Genomic DNA, 25292 nt, shown 5'->3' with positions numbered 1-25292 from the left:
ATCTCATGAACCCTGGGACACTGAGCTCCCTGTCCTGGATCATTTCTCCAAGTGAAACAAATTTGATGCTGGGATAGCCTCTTGTGTCTTGTGAGTTTGATTCACAAAATCTGAAACTCACTGTGGCAGTCTTGCAGCATTATGTTTTTTTTTATTAACCATAGTCTCATTTTAGACTATATTGATTGATTAATTCCTTGTTGAGAAATTGAGAACATTTCTCATTAATTAGTAATTTTATACTGTATTAAAGTGAAATTACATCATTGATTAGTAGTTTTTCCCTGTCAGATTTCATCAGTTTCATCATGTTTAAATTCTGTTTGGTGGCTCAGTAGTAAAGAATCTGCCTGCCAATTCAGGAGACACAGTTCAGGGTCTGATCCCTGGGTTGGGAAGATTCCCTGGAAAGGAAATGGAAACCCAGTCCGGTATACTTGCCTGGAGAATCCTATGGACAGAGGATCTTGGAGGGCTACAGTTCATGGGGTTGCAAAAGAATCAAACATGATTTAGCGACTAAACAACAACCGAACAAACTTACTTAGTCATCTAATAGTCATTCCAAATTTTGAACCAGTCTGTTGTTCCATGTCCAGTTCTAACTGTTGCTTCTTGACCTGCATATAGATTTCTCAGGAGGCAGGTTAGGTGGTCTGGTATTCCCACCTCTAAGATTTTCCACAGTTTGTTGTGATCCACACAGTCAAAGGCTTTCTTTGATAAAATAAGTAGATATTTTTTAGAACTCTCTTGCTTTCTCGATGATCCAACAGAGGTTGGCAATTTGTCTGTCAAACCTCCTCTGCCTTTTCTAAATCCAGCTTGAACATCTGCAAGTTCACGTTCACATACTGTTGAAGCCTCAGTTGGAGAATTTTGAGCATTACTTTACTAGTGTGTGAGATGAGGGCAATTGTGCAGTAGTTTGAACACTTTGGAATTGCCCTTCTTTGGGATTGGAATGAAAACTGACCTTTTCCAGTCCTGTGGCCACTGCTGAGTTTTCCAAATTTGTTGGCGTATTGAGTGCAGCACTTTCACAGCATTATCTTTGAGGATTTGGAATAGCTCAACTGGTCCACTTGACTTCGCATTCCAAGATGTCTGGCTATAGGTAGGTGATCACACCATCATGGTTATCTGGGTCGTGAAGATCTTTTTTGTATAGTTCTTCTGTGTATTCTTGCCACCTCTTCTTAATATCTTCTGATTCTGTTGGGTCCATACTATTTCTGTCCTTTATTGAGCCCCTCTTTGCATGAAATGTTCCCTTGATATCTCTAATTTTCTTGAAGAGATCTCTAGTCTTTCACATTCTATTGTTTTCCTCTATTTCTTTGCCTTGATTGCTGAGGAAGGCTTTCTTATCTCTCCTTGCTATTCTTTGGAACTCTGCATTCAAATGGGTATATCTTTCTTTTTCTCCTTTGCCTTTCACTTCTCTTCTTTTCTCAGCTATTTGTAAGGCCTCCTGAGACAACTATTTTGCCTTTATGCATTTCTTTTTTTGGGGGGATGGTCTTAATCACTGCCTCCTGTACAATGTCACAAACCTCCGTCCATAGTTCTTCAGGCACTCTTGTCTATCAGGTCTAATCCCTGGAGTTTATTTGTCACTTGCACTGTATAATCATAAGGGATTTGATTTAGGTCATACCTGAATGATCTAGTGGTTTTCCCTACTTTCTTCAATTTAAGTCTGAATTTGGCAATAAGGAGTTCGTGATCTGAGCCACAGTCAGCTCCAGGTCTTGTTTTTGCTGACTGTATAGAGCTTCTCCATCTTTGGCTGCAAAGAATATAATCCATCTGATTTCGGTATTGACCATCTGGTGATGTCCATGTGTAGAGTCTTCTCTTGTGCTGTTGGAAGAGGGTGTTTGCTATGACCAGTGCGTTCTCTTGGCAAAACTCTGTTAGCCTCTGCCCAGCTTCATTTTGTACTCCAAGGCCAAATTTGCCTGTTACTCCAGGTGTCTCTTGACTTCCTACTTTTGCATTCCAGTCCCCTATGATGAAAAGGACATCTTTTTTGGGTGTTAGTTCTAGAAGGTCTTGTAGGTCTTCATAGAACTGTTCAACTTCAGCTTCTTCAGCATTCCTGATTAGGACATAGACTTGGATTACTGTGATATTGAATGGTTTTCCTTGGAAACAAACTGAGATCATTCTGTCATTTTTTAATTGCACCCACGTACTGCATTTTGGATTCTTTTGTTGACTATAAGGGCTACTCCATTTCTTCTAAGGGATTCTTACCCACAGTAGTAGATATAATGGTCATCTAAGTTAAATTTGCCCATTCGAGTCCATTTTAGTTCACTAATTCCTAAAATGTTAATTTCACCCTTGCCATCTCCTGTTTGACCACTTCCAATTTTCCTTGATTCATGGACCTGACATTCCAGGTTCCTATGCAATATTGTTCTTTACAGCATTGGACTTTACTTCCATCACCAGCCACATCAACAACTGAGCATTGTTTTTGCTTTGGGTCTGTCTCTTAATTCTTTCTGGAGTTATTTCTCCACTCTTTTCCAGTAGCATGTTGGGCACCTACTGACCTGGGGAGTTCATCTTTCAGTGTCATATCTTTTTGCCTTTTCATACTGTTCGTGGGGTTCTCAAGGCAAGAATACTGAAGTGGTTTGCCATTGCTTTCTCCAGTGGACCACATTTTGTCCGAACTGTCCACCATGACCTATCCGTCTTGGGTGGCCCTATACAGCATGACTCATAGTTCATTGAGTTAGACAAGGCTGTGGTCCATGTGATCAGTTTGATTAGTTTTCTGTGATTGTGGTTTTCATTCTGTCTGCCCTCTGATGGATAAGGATAAGAGGCTTATGGAAACTTCCTGATGGGACAGACTGACTGTGGGGGAAACTGGGTCTTGTTCTGATTGGCGGGGCCATGCTCAGTAAGTGTTTAATCCAGTTTTCTGTTGATGTGTGGGTCTGTGTTCCCTCCCTGTTGTTTGACCTGAGACCAAACTATGGTGGAGGTAATGAAGAAAATGGGAAAGGAGTAGATCAAGGCTGAATATTGTCACCCTGCTTATTTAACTTATATGCAGAGTACATCATGCAAAATGCTGGGCTGGATGAAGCACAAGCTGGAGTCAAGATTGTCAGGAGAAATATCAGTAACCTCAGATATGCAGATGACACCACCCTTATGACAGAAAGTGAAGAATTAAAGAGCCTCTTGATGAAAGTGAAAGAGGAGAGTGAAAAAGTTGGCCTAAAGCTCAACATTCAGAAAACTAAGATCATGGCATCTGGTCCCATCACTTCATGGCAAATAGATGGAGAAACAATGGAAATGGTGACAGACTTTATTTTGGGGGGCTCCAAAATCACTGCAGATGGTGACTGCAGCCATGAAATTAAAAGATGCTTGCTCCTTGGAAGAAAAGCTATGACCAACCTAGAGAGCATATTAAAAATCAGAGATATTACTTTGCCAACAAAGGTCCATTTTGTCAAAGCTATGGTTTTTCCAGGAGTCATGTATGGATGTGAGAGTTGGGTGTATTCTTTCTATCTTGAGTTGTTTGAGTTTTTGTATATTTTGGATATTAACCCCTTATCAGATAGATCATTTGCAGTTATATCTTCTGCAATTCAGTAAGTGGCCTTTTCATTTTGTTAATAGTTTCCTTTACTGTGCAAAAGCTTTTTAGTTTGATATAGTCCTTTTGGTTTATTTTTGCTTTTGTTTCCCTTGCCTGAGGAGACACATCCAAAAAAATTATTATCAAGGCCAATGTCAAAAAACTTACAGCTTATGTTTTCTTCTAGAAGTTTTATGGTTTTAGGTCTTAAATTTAAGCTTTTCATTTTATTTTTTAATCCATTTATTTTTATTTTTTATTGAAGTATAGTTGACATACCATATTATACTTGGTTTTTAAATGCATTTTGAATTTATTTTTGTACATGATGTAAGAAAGTAGTCTGGTTTGATTCTTTTGCATGCAGCTGTCCAGTTTTACCAACACTATTTATTGAAGAGGCTGTCTTTTTCCCATTGTGTATTCTTGCCTCCTTTGTCAGAGCTTAATTCCCCATATAATCATTAATATACTGAACCCATATACGTGTGGATTCATTTGTGGACTCTCTGTTCTGTTCCATTGATCTGTGTGTCTTGTTTTTATACCAGTACATATTGTTTTGATGACTGTAGCTTCATAATATAGTTTGAAATCAGGGAGTGTGATACCTTCAGTTCTGTTGTTCTTTATCAAGATTGTTTTGGTTATTTGGGGGCTTTTGTATTTTATTAAAATTTTTAGAATTATTTATTCTAGATCTGTGAAGAATGCTATTGGTGTACTAATAGAGATTGCACTGAATTTGTAGATTGCTTTGGATAGTATGGTCATTTTAACAGTGTTAATTCTTCTAATCCATGAACATGATACATCTTTCTCTCAGCTTATGTCATTTTCAGTTTATTTCATCAGCCTCATAAAGTTTTCTGAATACAGATCTTTCACCTCCTTAGATTTATTCCTAGGTATTATATTTCTTTTGATGTGATTGTAAATGGAATTATTTTATTAATTTATTTTGCTGATAGTTTGTTCTAACTGTATATAAATGCAGTAGACTCCTGGGCTGGGAAGCTCAATGCAGGGCTTAGATCACTCACTCCTTGGACAGAACCTCAGAAATTATAATTGTTCTTCTGTTTGTGGCTCTCCCATCTGGGGATATGGGTCTTGACTCTACCACATCTCTCCCTTTCCTACTCCTTGTGGTTCCTTCTTTATATCTTTAGTTGTAGATCTTTTCTGCTAGTCTTCTGACTTTTCTTATCAATAGTTTCTTTATAGAGTTGTGATTTCGGTATACCCATGAGCTCAGGGTCTTCCTACTCACCATGTTGACCATACTACCCAGGAAAGATTTCAGATCTTAGGTTTTATTAGTTTACTTTGCCAAATTTTAATAGAAATTCTTCTTAGTAAAAAGACTCCCTTGCTTCCAATGATTATATCCCCCTTTTTATTATGAAAAATTATATGTAAAAAGTAGAATACCTCAGTGGACCCATTAGCTACCTTTTAGAATTATCAATTTCTGCCTAGTATTTTTTCATATTTACTCCCATTCTCTTCCTCCCTCTCCTTCCAGAATTTTAAAAATGTAAACCAGGGGGACTTCCCTGGTGGTCCGGTGGCTAAGACTCTGAGCTCCCAGTGCAGGGGCCCTGGGTTCGATCCTGGTCAGGGAACTAGCTCCCATATGCCACAACTAAGGCCCAGCACAACCAAATAAATATTAAAAAAAAAAATGTAAACCAGGAGTGTTCTTGTCCTTTTAATATAAACAATAAACAGCATTTATTATTTATTGTGTTCAAGAATCTCTTATATATATGTTATTATACATATTGTGCATAGGTTATTTCATTTTATCCAATACCTATATTAAGTAGATTTTATTAATATACCCATTATATAGACATAAAATAAATTTTTATTGAAAAATGCACACAATTCATAGAAGTAAATCTCAAATCTTTTTACAAAGTGAACATACCTTAGGATGTTTGCCTCTTGGCTTTTTTGCTTGAATAAAAGGTTGACTGATTTAAATATTTTGAAGTCATATTTCCTAGTTTTTACCTAATGTCCTTTTTCTGTTCTAGGACCTCATCCAGGACACTACATTATATTTAGTTGTTGAGTCTCCTTAGGCTCTGTTGGAGGAGGTCATCCAGAGAGCATAATGCTGGTTGATCCTTGAGTTGGACTCAGGAAATCAGAGGCTCCTTATCCCTTCCTTGTCTTTGGAATGTATGTCTGCCTGCCATTCCCATAGTGGGAGCTGTTTCAAGGATGCAGCCTTGACAGAGTAATGTGTTGTTGAGAACATCTGTATGGTACATGACCAAATCCCATTAAGGCCTCTACATAAACTTTTAAGATTCTGGTCAGTGTGTGCAGAGATCTACTTGTCTGCAGCTGCCCAAAGTGAACCTTGAAAGTAAGTTCCCTTGCTTATTAAATATGCCACCTACTAATCTGGAGTGATCTCCCTCTTTCTTCTGTCTCTCTTTGCCTTCCATGTACAGGGCCAATTTGTGAACCAACAAGCTCCTCTAAATTAAAAGAAAATTTATTTTTATCTTTTTTCTCCAGTTTTACTGAGATATAATTGACACACATCACTATGTAAGTTTACGGTGTACATCATAAAGGCTTCATTTACATATATTGTGAAATAATTATTGTAGTAAGTTTATTTAACATCCATCATCTCATAGCTTCCTAGATGGTGCTAGCAGTAAAGAACTTGACTGCCAATGCAGGAGCACCAGGTTTGATCCCTGGGTTGGGAAGTTCCCCTGGAGAAGGAAATGGCAACCCACTCCAGTATTCTTGCATGGAGAATCATCTCATATAGATACAATAAAAAGAAAAATTTAAGAAAAAAAAACTTTTCCTTGTAATGAGAACTCTTAGAATCTACTCTCTTCACAACTTCCATGTGTATCACACAGCACTGTCAACTATAGTCATCATGTTATATCCCTCTTCATTGTTGTTGTTTAGTTACTAAGTTATGTCCGACTCTTTTGTGATCCCATGGACACAGCCCACCAGGCTATTCTGTCCATGGGATTTCCCAGACAAGAATACTGGGGTGGCTTGCCATTTCTTCCTCCAGGTTATATCCCTGCTGATGCTGCTGCTAAGTCGCTTCAGTCGTGTCCGACTCTTTGTGACCCCATAGACGGCAGCCTACCAGGCTCTGCCATCCCTGGGATTGTCCAGGCAAGAACACTGGAGTGGGCTGCCATTTCCTTCTCCAATGCGTGAAAGTGAAGTTGCTCAGTCATATCTGACTCTTCGTCACCCCATGCACTGCAGCCCATCAGGCTCCTCTCTGCCCATGGGATTTTCCAGGCAAGAATACTGGAGTGGGGTGCCATTGCCTTCTCCAGTTATATCCCTAGTACTTATTTATTTTATAACTGGAAGTTTGTACCTTTTGACCACCTTCCTCATGGTCCACAGTCCTTCCTTCAGAACTTGGTAGACATTTCTTTACTGTCTTCTAGCTTTGAATGTTGCTGTAGAAAAGTCTGATGCCTGTGTGATTTTAAAACAAATATTGAGAAGTATTTTACATATTTAAAATGCATAGATTTTTAAGGGTACAAGTCTGTGAATTTTGACAAATGTGTACACCCATGTAAACATCACTCAAATCTAGATTTCCCATTACTCGTGAAAGTTCCCTGAGGCCCCTTTTCCAGCCCATTCCCACTTCCTCCTAGAGACAACTGTTCTGATTTCGATCATTATAGATGAGTTTTTGCCTGTAACGGAACTTTGTAAGACGGAACCATACCATATATGTTCTTGTGTCTGATTTTTTTTTCTCATTCTGCTTACCATCATGTTATTCATGTTGTGAGAATCAGGTCTTTGTTCCTTTTTACTGCCGAATAGTATTCCATTGTACAAATACACCATAATTTGGTTATCCATTCTCCTGTTGATGTATATTTTGGATTGTGTCCAGTTTTTAAAGATATATGTATATGTATGTATACACACACACTGAACACTTCTGGGCAAGACTTTTTGTGGATGTAAGTTTTCACTTCTCTAGTAAATGCCTAAAAGGTTGAGTCATGGGGTCAGTGTTTGTTTGTTTAAAATCTTTATTAAAAATTCCAATTTTTTTTCTCAAGTAATTGTATCATTTTGCAGCTATATATGAGGACTCCAGATACTCCATCTCTTTATCCCCTGTCAGTCCTTTAACTCACACACTCATGCATGTGTGTGTGGTGGTATCTTACTGTGGTTTTAATTTGTATTTCTCTGGTTATTAATTATAATAAATATCTCATGTACTTTTTGACGATTCATAGATCTTTTTGAAGTATTTTTTCAGGCCTTCTGCCCATTTTTATTGGGTTATCTTTTAATATTGATATGTTTGAATCAGGATACATATTCAGGATGAGTCCTTTATCAGATAAATGTATTGTGAATTCTTTCCCTACTCTGTAGCTTTGCTTTTAATCATCTTGTTCTATTAATGAGAAAAGGCTTAAATTTGGCTGAAGTACAGTTTATCAGTTTTTTTAATGCTTAGTGCTTTTTATGTCCTGTTCAGAAATTCTATGCTTGCTTGAAGTTTGTGAAATTTTTCCCTATTTTTTTATCCATACTATTTTTTTTTCAGCGAGGTAAAATTTTTTTTTTTAGTGAGGTGAAAAGATCCTGATGCTGGGAAAGATTGAGGGCAGGAGGAGAAGGGGCCAACAGAGGATGAGATGGTTGGATGACATCACCGACTCAATGGACATAAGTTTGGGTAGACTCCAGGAGTTGATAAGACAGGGAGGCCTGGCGTGCTGCAATTAATGGGGTTGCAAAGAGTCAGACACGACTGAGCAACTGAACTGACTGAGGTAAAATTAACATAACATAAAGTAATTTTAAAGTGAACAATACAGTGACATTTGGTAAACTCACAGTGTTGAACAACCAATACCTCTATCTAGTTCCAAAACATTTTCATCACCTCCAAAAAAACTTTGTGTTATTAAAGTTACTCCCCATTTCTCCTTTCTCCAGCCCCTCACAAAACCATCTGTCAGTCTACTTTCTATCTCTATTGATTTAGTTATCCTGAATGTTCCATAAAAATGGAATCATGCAATGTGTGACTTTGTATGTCTGGCTTCTTTGACTTAGCATAATGTGTTTTGTGTTCATCTGTGTTTTATTAGTACTTCATTTTCTTGGTTGAATGATATTTCATTGTATGTATACACTACATTTTGCTTATCCATTCATCCACTGATGAACATCCACTGTATCCATTCATCTGTCAGTGGAGATTCAGGTTTCCATGACTTGGCTATTGTGAACAGTGCTGCTGTGAGTAGTTTCCACCTTTTATTTATTGCACATAGTGCTGCTATAAACAGTCATGTACAAATATTTAATTGAGTACCTATTCTCAATTCTTACAGGACATCTTTCATGTGTTTGTTAGTCATTTGCATAACTTCTTTAGAGAAATGTCTATTCAAGTCCTTTGCCCATTTTAAAATTGGCTTGTTTGCATATTTGTTGTTGAGTTATAAGAGTCCTTTATATATTTTGAATACTAGACCCTTATCAGATATATGATTTGCAAGTATTTTCTCCTATTTTGTAGGTTGTCTTTTTTCTTTCTTTTCTTTCTACCCCCCTCCTGGCTCCCTCCCCCCCCCCCACCTCCATGCATGCAGCGTGGGGGATCTTAGTTCCCTGACCCTGACCGTGGATCAAACCCACACCCCCTGCAGTGAAAGTCTTAATCACTGGACCACCAGGGAAGTTCCAGTCTTTATCTTTCTTAACAATGTCCTTTGGTGCACATAAGTTTGTTTGTTTTTTAATTTTAATGAATGAATTTATCTTTTTTCTTTTGTTACTCATGCTTTTGGTGTCATATCTAAGAATCCATTTGCCAAATTCAAGCTCATAAAGATTTATCCCATTGTATTCTTATACGAATTTTATGGTTTTACAGGTTCTACTGCCTGTGGGATAGCGTGGATCACATGCCCTCCCCTTTAAGTGGATGTAGGAGGTGGTTTGGGGACTGACAGATCCAGCCAGCACCCCATGGAGAAGGGGCAGGGTTGTTCAAAGCAAGAGGCGGTGGGCAAACACATTGCATTTCACCCAATGACTGCCCAGCATCCATGTAAACCTTCTTTTCCCCACATGTGCCCTCTCAAAAATGCTCTTGCTACTTGATAGAGGTGGTGGTTGCAAAATGTTGGGACTGTATTGTACTAAATGGCACTGAATTGTACATTTTGAAATGGTTAATGTTATGTGAATTTCACGTCAATAAAAAGATATCAAAAAAAGAATCTTATGGGTTTACCTTTTATATTTAGGGCATTGATCCATTTTAATTTTTATGTACGCTGGTAGAAATCCAACTTCTTTTTTTGCATATGGATATGTAGGTATCCCAGTACTGTGTCTGTCCTTATGCCAGCACCACACTGCTTTCTTTTTTTTTAATTGACGTATAGTAGATTTACAATGTCATACCAATCTCTGCTGTACAGCAAAGTGACTCAGTTAGACAGATATAGACATTCATGTTCTTTTCCATGATGGTTTATCACAGGATATTGAGTATGATTCCCAGTGGTATACAGTAGGACCTTGTTGTTTATCCATCCTATATATAATAGTTTACATCTGCTAATCCACCACTCCCAGTCTTTCCTTCCCCCACCCCCTTTCCCCTTGGCAACCACAAGTCTGTTCTCTATGTCTGTGAGTCTGTTTCTGTTCTGTAGATAGGTTCATTGGTATATTTTAGATCCCACATCTAGGTGATATCATATGGTATTTGTCTTTTTCTTTCTAGCTTACTTCAGTCAGTATGATCATCTCTGGTTGCATCCATGATGCTGCAAATGGCATTATTTCATTCTTTTTTATAGCTGAGTAGTATCCCATTGTATATATGTACCACATCATCTGTATCCATTCATCTGTCAGTGGACATTTAGGTTGTCTCCATGTCTAGGCTATTGTGAACAGTGCTGCTGTAAACATAGGGGTACATGTATCTTTGAATTTTAGTTTTGTCTGGGACCAGGATTGGGATTGCTGTATCGTATGGTAATTCTGTTTTTAGTTTTCTGAGTAACTTCCATGTTGTTTTCTATAGTGACTGCACCAGCTTACATTCCTGCCAACAGTATAGGAGGGTTCCTTTTTCTATAGACCCTCTCCAGCATTTGTAGAGTTTTTGATGATGGCCATTCTGACTGGTGTGAGGTGGTACTTCGCTGTAGTTTTGATTGCATTTCTCTAATAATTAGCGATGCTGAGCATCTTTTCATGTGCCTACTGGCCATCTATATGTCTTCTTTGGAGAAATGTCTATTAAGGTCTTTGCCCATTTTTCAATTGGGTTGTTTGTTTTGTTGTTGTTGAGCTGTTTGAATATTTTGGAGATGAATTCCTTTTCTGTTTCATCATTTGCAAGTATCTTCTCCCATTCCATAGGTTGTCTTTTCTTTCTTCCTTCCTTTCTTATATATGGTTTCTTTTGCTGTTTACATGCTTGTAAGTTTTATTAGATCCCATTTGTTTATTTTTGTTTTTATTTCTATTGCCTTGGGAGACTGATCTAAGAAAACATTGGTATGATTTATGTCACAAAATGTCTTGCCTATGCTTTCTTCTAGGAGTTTTATGGTGTCATGTCTTATGTTTAAGTCTTTAAGCCATTATGAGTTCATTTTTGTGCATGATAGTACTGCCTTGTTTTTATTATGATAGTTTTTTTAGTAAATTTTGAAATTAGAAAATGTCAGTCCTCCAAATTTGTTCTTATTTTTTCAAGATTGTTTTGACTCTTCAAGATTCATAGCAATTCCATAGTAATTTGAAGATCTGCCTTTTCATTTCTGTAAATAAGATCATTGAAATCTTGATAGGAATTGCATTGGATTTGTAGACCACTTTGTGGAGTACAAGTTGTCCCTAGTATCTGTGGAGATTGGTTCCAGGACTTCCCTTATATACCAAAATTTACAGATACTCAAGTCCTTTATATAAAATGGCAAAGTGTAGTGGATGTATAGTGTATTCATAGATATAGCCTTCATATCTGTGGATATGGAATCTGTGGATAGGGAGGGCCAACTGTATTGCTATCATAACAAAAATTATTAAGTCCTTAAATCCATGAACACAACATGTTTTCTCATTTGCTTCAGTTCAGTTCAGTTCAGTCGCTCAGTCATGTCCAACTCTTTGCGACCCCATGAATCGCAGCACGCCAGGCCTCATTTGCTTAGGTCTTCTGTAATTTCTTTCAGCAATGTTTTTTAGTTTCCATGTACAAGTCTTTCGCCTTCTTGAGTTAATTTATTCATAGATGTATTATTCTTTTTGATAGTATTATAAATTGTAGAATTGTTTTCTTAATTTCCTTTCATATTGTTCATTGCTGATATATAATAACACAGCTATGTGTGTGTTGTTTTGTATCCACAACTTTGCTGAATTCATTTATTAGTTCTAATAGTTAAAACAATTATTTTGGAGCTTTTTTTTTTTGCCTCATTGTATGGCATGCCATATCTTAGTTCCCTGACCAGGGATTGAACCCCTGAAGCAGAGCATGGAGTCCTAACCACTGGATCACCAGGGAAGTCCCTATTTGGAATGTTCTATAGATAGGATAATGTCATTTGTGAACAGAGATAACTTTACTCTTTCCTCTCCAATATGGATGCTTTTCTTTTTTCTTATCTAATTGTTGATTAGAAGTTCAGTACAGTGTTGAAAAACAGTGAAGTGGGCCTTCTTGTCTTGTTCCTAATCTTCGGAGGAAAATGCTGTCAGCCTTTTACCTTTGAGTATGATGTTAGCTGGGATTTTTTCATAAGTACTTTCTACCATGTTGAGGATCTTCCATTTTTTTGTTTTCTGAGTGTATTTATCCAGAAAGGGTGTTGGATTTTGTCAAAGTTTTTGCTGCATGGAGGGGATCATGTGAATTTCCTTTCTTTGTTCTGTTAATGTGCTTTATTACTTTAGATGATTTTGTGTGTTGAACGTTAAGTCCCGGGGAAAATTTCCACTTGATCACAGTGTGCAGTTCTTTTATCTTGCTGTAGGATCTGCTTTATTAATATTTTGTTGTTACCTGAATAGTAACCCTTTTCTCCTGAGGGCACATCACTTTGTTTTTTGAGTTTGGGCTTCTTATTCTTTCTACTTTTTGTATGTTAGATCTGGAGGAGACCGTATGAGTTTTGGAAATTTTCTTGTGCCAACCTTAATAATTTCAGGTCACATTCCCCTCTCTATACTCCACCCAGGTAGTGACCTTCCAACTCTTTTATGGCTAACCCTACCAGTCCCCATCCAAGGCTTGTGGCTTCCTGTATGCTGCCATCTCTTCAGCCAGAAGACTTTGGGCCTTTCTTATCCTTTCCCCGACTTCTCTTTTCTTGATCCTAACCCCTTTACTCTTATTCTGTTACAAAATATTTCTAGTCCAGGTCTTCCATATACAACTCCTTCTAATCCCTAGTCTTGTCCTTCTCTCCTACTCCTTGTTCAGACTTCGCTGATTCTTCTTTCCACCATTCTCCATCTTTCATTCAGAAACAACCCCTCCCCCAAGTCTGGAAAGGGGAGGGTGAGAGGGAGCGAGAAAACAGTGTTGAGCTCTGGCTATCGAAGACTCTGGATCCAACAAAAAAGCCAGATTCTCTGCCCTGGGTTAATAAGCGTTCATATTTAAATAATTAAGATTCTATTTATTCCTATGGAACTTCCATGTATCTTTTGCTTCTGTGCTAATAAGTACACTTACCTATTCCCGCTGCCATAGGATTGTGTCTCCGATGTCTTCAATCTAACATATTGGCCAGTTTTCTGTTACTATTACATATATGAGTAAAAGATGTGGTGTTTTATTCCTTGTGGCTTCCTATACTATCTCAGGATTTAAGAAGGCACATGATAGCCCAAATCTTGTGGAAACCACCAGAGTAGATCTGGCCATGGCTCTGGATGACAGCCAACACTCATATGGTTGCTGAGAGTCGTGTCACTGGTAGGAAGGGAGGGAGAGGTGAGTTAAAAGATCATAGTCATAACTGTGACATAAGGGGTCTTACACCTACCACATGGTGCGTCTTCTGTAACAAGTGCCATGGAGTAGGTTGTGATTTCTGTTCACTCCACATCTATCAGAGACAGAGCAGAGCTGAGGATGAAAATATAGGGTCTCTGAGTCCCACCCACACCATGGTCCTCTTCTTTTGTAGCCCATCTATAATCCTTCCCTGTTATTAGCTATAATACTTTAGAAGAGCAGGGATATTGGTGCCACATATCTTCACTCAGGCCTCGTCTGTCTCTTGTTCTGGGTTTCTTAACTTACATTCAGTCCTTCCTCCTTCTATTGCTACCAAACACCCTCTAAGTCTGTGTCCTCATATTTGCACATTAAATTAATGACTTTTATTTTCTGGATTTTGTACACTCCTGTGTTGTACAAACTTTCTAATCACTGGCATCCCCTGGTTTAGTGATTCCCTGGGACTCATGGGATTCCACATATAGATGTAATTGTGACTAAGATTTATTCCAGTAAAATGATACAGGTATAGTCACCTAAGGAAAAAGACAAAACAGGTGCAGTCTAGAGGAAATCAGATCTAAGTTTCTAAGAGTACTCTTCTATTAGAGCCACACAGGAAGTGCTTTATTCCTCCAACAATGACTAATGACAACATAGATGCCAGGGAGGATAACTTGAGTCTAGAAGCATAGGGTTTTTATTGGGGTTCATTCACATGGGGGCTTCCCTTTTGGCTCAGATGGTAAAGAATCTGCCTGCAATGCAGGAGACTTGGGTTCAGTCCCCAGGTTGGGGTGACCCCCTGGAGAAGGAAATGGTAACCCACTCCAGTATTCTTGCCTGGAGAATTCTATGGACAGAGGAGCCAGGCAGACTACAAACCACAGGGTCACAGAGTTGGACACAACTGAGCAACTAACACTTTCAATCACATAGGCACCCTCTGATGGCTTCTACCAAAATTCCAGTCTCATAAGGAAAGCAGCATAAACTACATTGCTTGTACAGTTTAGTTGCAGTAAATGACCTTATCAGTTAGGGAATTGTGGAATTCTCAAAATCCAGATTCCTTGTCACCAGTGAATAGCTGACTTTTCAAGCATGTCTCCCTAAGGAAGCTTTCTCAGGCTTAACTCTGTTCTGCACAACTGAGAGTAAACAGGATAGCAGCATAGGGGATATGTCAAACTTAATGTGTTCATGTAGCCTATATCCCCAAGACTTTGGGTTATTAGTCCCCTTGATACTGTAACAAGACCTAAGACCTACTGTCAGATTCTACTTGCTTGTTTAATCACTTATGGATGGCACTTCATTGCTTTCCAGAAGTGAAACCATACCAAGATCATATGTAACTCAGCTCATTCAGGTGGAGGGACAAATCTGCAAAGATTTCCTTGCTGACCATGTTCTCCTGGACTTTATGTGCTCAACATAAAGGTGGCATTACATCATGGCTGTGATGAAATAGTCATTACTGCTTCCATTAGTTTCAAGGAATGTCACAAAAGCTAGCATGCATGATGAGAGACCATTGCAAGGATGGGGGAGAGGATCCTAGGGATCCTTAGGAAGATAGGTCATAGGGATCGAAGTATTGGAATTGTAGAAAGACTGTAGAATCGTAGAACTGGATGGGATACTTCTTCAGAACTCAGAACTTTGTGAACCTGATCTCTTCGGCTCCTGTGAGCTTCTCTACTTCTGTTACCTTCTCCTTCTGTCAGCTAACTAGTGTCCTTGTCTGCTTTCTATGGGTCTTCTCTATTTAATAACTTTAGTTTCCTCAGAATGTTCATGTTCTGCTGTCTATCTGATAGAATCTAAGACACGTGAAAGCTCAGCATATGTTCAATGATTGACTCCATATTTACTCTCAGATTCTAACTCACGAGAGTCTGACTGATCCAGATCATCCTTGTTGAGCAGAGATTTTTTTTCATCCCATGCCATCTTGTAATGGATCAGGTTTTAATGGGCTCTGATTGACGTGAAAAATATATAGCACAGAATACAGATGCTGTGGGATATTTCTCTCTGCATGATCTATTGACCAAGATATATCTATTAAAACTGATTACAGATCTGACCAAATTGGGTTTGAAAATGGCGTCCATTAGGGTATTAGGCTTCCAGCAACCTATTGGCATAGGAATCCTGATCAATCTCCACACTTTTAAAATTTAAACAATTTAAAATGGTTAACACGAGGGAGGTGGGAGGGGGGACCGGGATGGGGAATACATGTAAATCCATGGCTAATTAATTTCAATGTATGACAAAAACCACTGCAATGATGTAAAGTAATTAGCCTCCAACTAATACAGATAAATGGAAAAAAAAATAAAATAAAATGGTTAACACATGTTAAAATGAAAACAATTAAAATGTTAAATAAAATTTAAAAACTATATTTTATAAGCACTGATTGTATGATAAGATGGAAAATAATGCTGAAACTAATAATACTGAAAATAATGCAGATAATAATAATATAAATACTGAAAATAATACAGAGATCAAATTGCCAACATCTGTTGGATCATAGAAAAAGTAAGAGAGTTCCAGAAAAACATCTACTTCTGCTTTACTGAACCGCCAAAGCCTTTGACTGTGTGGATCACAACAAACTATGACAGACTTTATTTTCCTGGGCTCCAAAATCACTATGGATGGTGACTGCAGCCATGAAATTAAAAGACCCTTGTTCCTTGGAAGAAAAGCTATGACCAGCCTAAACAGCATATTAAAAAGCAGAGACATTACTTTACCAAAAAAGTTCTGTCTAGTCAAAGCCATGGTTTTTCCAGTCGTCATGCATGGATGTGAGAGTTGGACTATAAAGAAAGCTGAGCACTGAAGAATTGATGCTTTTGAACTGTGGTGTTGGAGAAGACTCTTGAGAGTCCCTTACACTGCAAGGAGATCAAACCAGTTAATCCTCAAGGAAATCAGTCCTGAATATTCATTGGAAGGACTGAGGCTGAAGCTGAAACGCTGGTACTTTGGCCACCTGATATGAAGAACTGACTCATTTGAAAAGACCCTGATGCTGGGAAAGATTGACAACAGAGGATGAGATGGTTGGATGGCATCACCAACTCGATGGACGTGAGTTTGAGCATGTTCCGGGAGTTGATGATGGACAGGGAAGTCTGGTGTCCTGCAGTCCATGAGGCTGCAAAGAGTTGGACACAACTGAACTGAACTGAATACTGAAACTCAAAACCAAATAAAAGTGGGAATTCATAAAGGTAACTGGAGTTGTAAAGTTGCCTTTTTGTCTAGAGGATATTTGCCAAACCATGTGAGTTTGAGCTCTGGTTGTCACAGCATTATAGGGATCAGGGGACAAGAAGACATGCCCAAAGTGGGAAGTCAAACAGGAGATCTTCTCCATGTATGTATTAAATAAATATTACCCCTCCAACCCTTGACCATGGCAGAGAACATTTCTTGAGAGACTTTTTTGTGGGGACTGTATAGAAGAAGAAAAGTAGTTCCTGAGGATTTATAACCAGAGACATCCCTCTTACAGCTTTTCAGCCAGAATTCACACAACCTAGATTACTCAAAAACATGTAAGCTGAGATTATATTTTGCAGTCCTTCTAGACTAATTGCCTGCCCAAGTATCTGAGAGAAGCTACAAAATCCTCTCTGTAGGAACCTATGTTTATCCCAGAAATCAAGAAATTCTCATAGGCTAAGTGAGCAGCTTGCATTATTAATACTAATAATAATAAAAAAAAAACCCTACTAAACGCACAAGGAAAGAAGACACCATGAGAGTAAGAATCAGCAGGAATGGATCTGCAAAGACCTAAGGTATTGATATAGTCAAGCCCAGAAATAAAGTAACTTGCAATATTTTGAAATAAGTGAAAGACAAATATAAAAAATTCATCAAGAGGGGCTTCCTGGGTGGCTCAGTGGTAAAGAATCCACCTGCCAATACAGGAGGCACGGGTTCAGTCGCTGACCAGGGAAGATCCCACATGCTGCGGAGCATCTAAGCACATGTGCCACAACTATTGAGCCTGTGCTCTAGAGCCTGGGAGCCATAGCTACTGAGCTGACATGCTGCAACTACTGAAGTCTGTGCACTCTAGAGCCTGTGCCCTGCAACAAAAGAAACCCCTGCAATGAGAAGCCTGTTCACCACAAATAGAGGAAAGCCCATGCAGCAACAAAGACCCAGCACAGCCAAAAATAAAATTCATCAGGAAAAAGGCAATTATACATAATAAGAAAATTTAGAAACAAACCAAGTAAAGCTTAACTGAAATACAAAAAATACAATAACTGGGATAAAAAAAATGATAGTATTTATGGTTTCCAATCCATCATGTGAGGACTTTAGAAGGCTTCACTCCATCCTAGCAAGTGAAAAACTAAATAAACTAAAAAATCAAAAAGACTTCTTATTCTGTCAGAGAAGTGAGGTCACAGGGCAAGTAATTGGAGCTACAGATAGGTGGGTACAGGGAATTACAACTTATCAGAGCAGAAACCTCCATAGGAACCAGTGTGAGGACAGGAAAACCTAAACTAATTGAGGAATTGCCGAAGGTTCAACATGGACAAGCAAGAGAGAGAAAAACACCACAGGGCTAGTCGTCAATGGGGCCCTCACATTTTGTGAGTTTAATCTCCAGAAGTTCTACCAGGTCCTTGCTGTGAATATCAGAGAAATATACCCTTGTGCTTTTTACAGGGGGAGAGGAAATAAATTATTTTTAAGTATACAAGAGCATTCTGTTTTCTTAACAAGGCTTGCCCTTGGGAGAAACTTTTTACCCAAGCTTAACCTGCTGGCGTTATATCACAATCTAACCTACAAGACCAAAGAGAAGTACTCAATTATAGTTGGCTCTGCCTACCACATGTGGGAAGAAAAATACACAACTCCAGTTCCTCCAGCCAATCTGTTCCATGCAAGGAAGAAAAAAACTGAAAAGCATTGGTGAACTTTACAGTCCAGGGGTACAGCATCATCAAAAGACTGGGACATAACCACCAAGCTATACAATGCTTCACCTCCCTCCACAACTTACCACTACATTATTAAAGGTTTATTTACCACAATTCCTTTTACCCAGTACCTCACATCTATCTTTGAACAAAAAAATTACAAGTCATACTAAAAGGCAAAAACAAAAAATAACCAAAGAGGCAAACAGTTTGAAGAGACTAAATAAGGATCAGAACCAGAAAAAGATATGGCAAGAATGCTGAAATGATCAGACCAAGAATTTTAGTGAATATATTATTAATATGCTATTGGCTTTCATGAGGAAAGTGAACAACATTCAAGAACAGATGGATGATGTAAACAAAGAAATGGAATCTAACAGAGATTCTACATATTAAAAAAATTGTAACAGAAATGAAGAATGCCATTGATGGATTCATTGGTAGACAGGACATGGTTAAGAAAAGTGTCTCTGAGCTTAGAATATGACAATAGACTTCCCAAACTAAAAGGCAAAGAGAAAAAGTCTGGGGAAAAAAACAACAGAAAATTCAAGAATGGTGGAACAACCACAAAAGATTTAAGAGACATATGATGGGAATGCCAGAAGGAGAAGGAACATAAACCATATTTGAAGTGTAATGTCTGATAATTGCCCCCAAACTAATGTGAAATGCTGCCTTAGTGTCATCATTACAGATACCATAGTCATTAAAAGCACAATAAAGGAATACTTTGAACAACTCTGTGCTCCCAAATTTGAACCTAGATGAAGCAAACTAATTCCTTAAAAGACACAATCTTCCGAAATATACAGAGGAAGAAATTGATTATCTGGTAGGTCCATATCTATTGAACTGAGTCAATAATTAATAACTTTCTAAAATATAAAGTGCCAGGCTCAAATGGGTTCACTTGTGAATTCTACCAAACTTTTAAAAAAGAAATTATATCAATACTCTATAGTTTCTTCAGATAGAAACAGAATACTTCCTAACTCATTCTATGAAACCACCATTACCCTAACACCAAAGCCAAAGACATTACAAGAAATGAAAACTGTAGACCAACATTTCTCCCCAACATAGATGTAAAAATCCTCAACAAAATATTAGCAAAACAAAACTCACTGTGTATAAAAAGAATTATACCACAACTAAATGGAATGTATTTCAGCTATGTCAGTCTGGTTCAAATTTTAAAATCAATTAATGTAATTCATAACTTCAACAGACTAAGGAAAAAAATCACATGATCATATCAAGATATAGAAAAATAGTTTAAGAAAATCCAACATCCATAATGAAGAACTCTGAGCAAATAAAAATAGAGGGGAGCTTCTTCAACTAGATAAAGAAGAGCTACAAAAAAACAGCTAACATCACACTTAAAGCTTTTCTGCTGAGATCAGGACCAAAATCATTGCTTTCAACACCATTAGCTAATGCAATAAGATGAGGAAGGGAAAGAAAAAGTATACAAACTGGGAAGAAAGAAATAAAACCACTTTTGTTCTCAGATGACACAATCATCTATGTAGAATATCTGAAAGAATAAGTAACAAAAGTTCCTGGAATGAAGTGATTATAGGAAGGTTGAAGAATACAAAATTAATGTGCAAAAGTCAATTGCTTACCTGCATAAAACCAATAAAAAGAAAAAAAAGAAAAAAAAACAATAAAAAGGGGGGATTTGACATTAAAAAAACCTTATCATTTATTACACAGTGTTCTTCAAAGTGAGATACTTGGTATAAATCTAACCAAATACATATAAGATCTATATGAGGAAAATTATAAAGCCCTGATAAAGTATAAAATAAGAGCTAAATAAGTGGAGAGATATTCATTATATAAATAGAAAGACACAACGTTGTCAAGATGTTAGCTCTTCTCAACTTGAACTACAGATTCAACACAATTCCAAACAAAATCCTGGAAAGTTGTTTTGTGGATAACCACAAGTTGATTTTAAGTTGGTATGGAGAGTCAAAAGACCCAAAATAGCCAAAACAATACTGTTTTTATTCTTTTATCTGTCAGTGGAAACTTTGGTTGTTCCCATGTCTTGGTTGTTGTGAGTAATGCTATGATGAATATGGGAGTGCAGATGTCTCTCTGAGATAGTGATTTTATTTCCTTCTCAAGTATATCTGAAAGTGGGATTGCTGAATTATGTGGTAGTTCTATTTTTCATTTTTTGAGGAAATTCCATACTTTTTCCCCCTGTAGCTATACCAAGGTTACATTCTCACTGAGTGCACAAGAATTCACTTTTTTCCATATATCCTCACCAACACTTGTTATGTCTTATCTTTTTGATAATAGGCATTCTAATAGATTTGAGGTGGTATCTCACTGTGGTTTTGATTTGCATTTCCATGATGACTAGTGATGTTGAGCACCTTTTCATGTATCTGTTGGCCATCTGTATATATTCTTTGAAAAAATGTCTGTCAAGTTCTTCATCCATTTTTAAATTGGACTGTTTGGTTTTTATGCTGTTGAGTTGTGTGAGATCCTTATATGTTTTTATTCTTTGGCTCCTTACTATAGTTTATTTTCTTTACATTTTACTAGTAATTTTTAAAAAATGATAATGAATGCTTACTTTTGATCATAATGATTTTTTCTTCTTTTAATCAATCAGTTAACATGATGGAGTTTTTCAGTATTGAATCATTGTTGGTTTCCTGGGGAAATCCCTGTTTTGTCATTATGTATATACATTTAAATCTTGATGCTTGAGGAATTCCCTTGTGGTCCAGTGGTTAGGACTCTGCTTTCACTGGGTAGGGCTGGGATTTAGTCCCTGGTCAGGGAACTAAGATCCCCCCACAAGCCATACAGCAAGGCCAAAAAACGAAAACACAAATAAACAAAAGTTAATGTTTGTAATTTGCTAATACTCTAAGGTTTATATTTATTTTAATTTTTATATTTTATATTTATTAGGTATACATTACATTTATATTTATTATAGATGGTGATCTTAATTTATCTCTCTTATAATATGCCAGTCTGGGTTATTTTTTTTAGTTTTTTCAACTTTATTAAAATGTAATTGACAAACAGATTTATACACTTTGATAATTTTATATATAAATACATTATGAAAGGATTCTCCCATCTAGTTAATTAACATATTTTATATATATATATATATATATAGTAAGAACATTTAAGTTCTACTTTCTCAGAAAATTTCAATTATGTAATACAGTGTTATCAACTATAGTCACCATGTTAATACATTAGATCCTCAGAATACTTGTCTGGTTTTGATAACAATGCTATGCCAGCATCATAAAGACAGTTGGGTAACTTTCTGTTCTTTCTCTATTTTGGAATGGTTTATATTACTGTGTTACTTGGAATGATCAACTATGATATTTTGCAGAATTTCAGGTGTCAAGACTGCTCATTGCCCTCAATACTCATTTTATGCTTTAAATGTAGGAGTATGAACTCTGTATTCTTTCATTCTATCAATACTTCTTTTTTTTTTGCACCTCACTTGCAGGATCTTAGTCCCCTAACCAGGGATTAAACCTGTGCCCCCTGCAGTGGTGGGAGGGTAACAGGCAGGAAGGCCAGGTGTCTCCAAACGGAGGAAATAGGCTGCAAGTGCCAGACATTTTTCTCTGTCTTGAGCAGCAGGAGGAAACAAACCAGCGATATGTTTTTCCTTCTCTATACAAATTTAAAAGGAGGTTTCTCTTAAAATGCTGTGTTGCCATGACACCTGGTTTCACCTGAAGCTAACTACTCTCAAACCTTCAGTTAACCGATACATTTCTTTTTCTTATGGAAATGTTGTCTTAAGCTATGTTAATGTACCCCAGACTCTATCTTCACGTTGGTTCCGCCAAACGGCCTAATTTACTTAGATATTGTTCCCTAATCTATGTAAAGGAAACTATTTGTTGGTTATCTGCCCTTCTACAAGATTCAAGTCAATCGTTTTATGGCCAGGATGAATTATCTGGTGCCATTCTAAATTTTATGACATTCCTTTCTTTTCATTAACAGACTGTGAGTGACTATATAACATACAGCTAAAGACTAGGAGGGGGGTACTCTTTTGCCCCCTTCTGGTGCCTATGTCAGAAGCTTTTTCTATCTCCTTTATACTTTAATAAAAGTTTATTACACAAAAGCTCTGAGCGATCCAGCCTCGTCTCTGGCCCTGGATTGAATTCATCTCCTCCGGAGGCCAAGAATCCCGGCGTCTTATCGTTCAGCAGCAACCTTTCAGTGGAAGCATAAAGTCCTAACCACTGGACCACCATGGAAGTCCCTATTAGGACTTTCTTACGCCAGAGCCACAAGTCTCGTGGAGGAAGCACTTGAGAGAATGGGCCCACATCCTAGAGTCAGATGCCTGTGTTTGAGTTCTTGTCACTCATCCTTTTGCCCTGTGAGCATTTGTTCTTCAGCTTCCTTCTTCCTGCTTCATCTGGTACCTCTTTCCTTTTTCCAGAGTTGTGGTCCTATATCCTCTGATGGCCCTTGTTTCACTCTGTTCAGAATTGTGAGCTTTTTGTGTGAAGTTAATTCATTTTTCATTTTCCTTAGATCTTAGAAGAGAGAAGGGTAAATGTGTTTTTAAACAGCTAAATGTTCTTTTCTGCTTTATCTTTTTCTGTTGTTTTAATTTCAGTGTCCAGCTTTCTTTTATTTTAGATGTGTCCATTATAAAGCAACATATAATTGGCTATATTTTAAAACCTAATGTGAGATTTCTGTTAATATTAGTAGATAAATTTTACCCATTTCTATTTAATATAGACTTATTCCCATCTTTGGGTTTTCTATCCTGCTTTCTTATTAATTTTTTCCATTCTGTTGAATTAGTCAAGATCTTTTCTTCCTATTTTTTCTATAATGCTTTAGGAGCTGTGCCTGAGGCTGGTTGTCACCACCACCCAATCTACTCTCTCTTCTATCTCATAAATGGCACCATGACAAGGGGCACATTGATTTCTTCACCAACATTCTTATTCCTTCTCCTTTCAGGCATGTTGGAAGATTGCATTGTCCTTCTCCTTGAAGTTAGACGCAGCTGCATGGGTGTTGAGCCAATAAAACAGAGCAGAAGTGAAATAAGACACTTCTAAGTGTAAGATCGCCAAGGCTAGTACTCATCTCTCCAGCCCTTCCTGCCCCTACTTGGATGCGTGTAATCACAGGAGTTCATATCCACATGGAGGTGGTGTAAGCCTGAAACAGCCTGGAGGACTGAGCAAGCACACGGAGAGACAACCATGGAGAATTGCCTGGAGATCAGCAGATTTGTGTGAGTGAGAAATACATTTCAGTTAAGCCATTGAGATTTTTTTTTCTAAATTTTTTTTTATTTTAATTTTTATTTATTTATTTATTTTTTCCATTTATTTTTATTAGTTGGAGGCTAATTACTTTACATCATTGCAGTGGTTTTTGTCATACATTGAAATGAATTAGCCATGGATTTACATGTATTCCCCATCCCAGTCCCCCCTCCCACCTCCCTCTCCACCCCATCCCTCTGGGTCTTCCCAGTGCACCAGGCCCGAGCACTTGTCTCATGCACCCAACCTGGGCTGGTGATCTGTTTCACCCTAGATAGTATACATGTTTCGATGCTGTTCTCTTGAAACATCCCACCCTCGCCTGCTCCCAGAGTCCACAAGTCTGTTCTATACATCTGAGTCTCTTTTTCTGTTTTGCATATAGGGTTATCGTTACCATCTTTCTAAAGTCCATATATATATATGTTAGTATACTGTAATGGTCTTTATCTTTCTGGCTTACTTCGCTCTGTATAATGGGCTCCAGTTTCATCCATCTCATTAGAACTGATTCAAATGAATTCTTTTTAATGGCTGAGTAATATTCCATGGTGTATATGTACCACAGCTTCCTCATCCATTCGTCTGCTGATGGGCATCTAGGTTGCTTCCATGTCCTGGCTATTATAAACAGTGCTGCGATGAACATTGGGGTGCACGTGTCTCTTTCAGATCTGGTTTCCTCGGTGTGTATGCCCAGAAGTGGGATTGCTGGGTCATATGGCAGTTCTATTTCCAGCTTTTTAAGAAATCTCCACACTGTTTTCCATAGTAAGCCATTGAGATTTGAAAGTTTGCATCAGAGCAGAATCTAGCCTGTCTGGATACACTTGGTGACAGTGTGTCCTTGTAGCAGGGAAGGTCCGGTAACAGTTCTGGCTAGTGAAATATAAGTAGAGGAGGCTGGATGAGTGAGCCTTCTGGGAAAGGCCTTTAAAAGAAATGAATGGCATAAATGTTTCTCTTTGCTCTTCACCTACTCTCCTGAAACGCAGACGTGATGGCTGAAATTCTAGGAGTCATCCTAGAGTAAGAGGACTAGTCCCATCCCAGGAGTGCAATGTGGAAACAGAGAAGATGGAACCTCTTGATATTATGCAGCTGCTGTACCTTGGCCTTCCCATTCCTGGGCTTTATTTATGGAAGAAGAAAACAAACTTTTATTTTGTTTAAGCTGCTGGTTTTCAGGTTTCTGTTCCTAAGAGCCCAATACAATTCCTAACTATTATGGAAGTTATTTAAATAATTTTCATCCTTCTATTATTTATACTAAAGTTATTTTTTAATGTTTTTATTGTGAAAATGTTCAAACATATCTC

General features: G+C 37.7%; 1 long non-coding RNA gene across 1 annotated transcript in view; it reads left to right on the top strand.

The window, feature by feature from the left end:
- The window catches only part of LOC110126431 (uncharacterized), a 40595-nt gene that overhangs the window by 2604 nt on the left and 12699 nt on the right, over positions 1 to 25292 (top strand). The window contains exon 2 of the long non-coding RNA XR_002310418.2: positions 23660 to 23939. This is a non-coding gene — a long non-coding RNA (uncharacterized lncRNA). The remainder of the gene's footprint in view (positions 1 to 23659; positions 23940 to 25292) is intronic.

Source organism: Odocoileus virginianus, chromosome 26, assembly GCF_023699985.2.
Source record: "Odocoileus virginianus isolate 20LAN1187 ecotype Illinois chromosome 26, Ovbor_1.2, whole genome shotgun sequence".
NCBI classification, from domain to species: Eukaryota; Metazoa; Chordata; class Mammalia; order Artiodactyla; family Cervidae; genus Odocoileus; species Odocoileus virginianus.
This window is presented reverse-complemented; position numbering and strand designations above follow the sequence as displayed.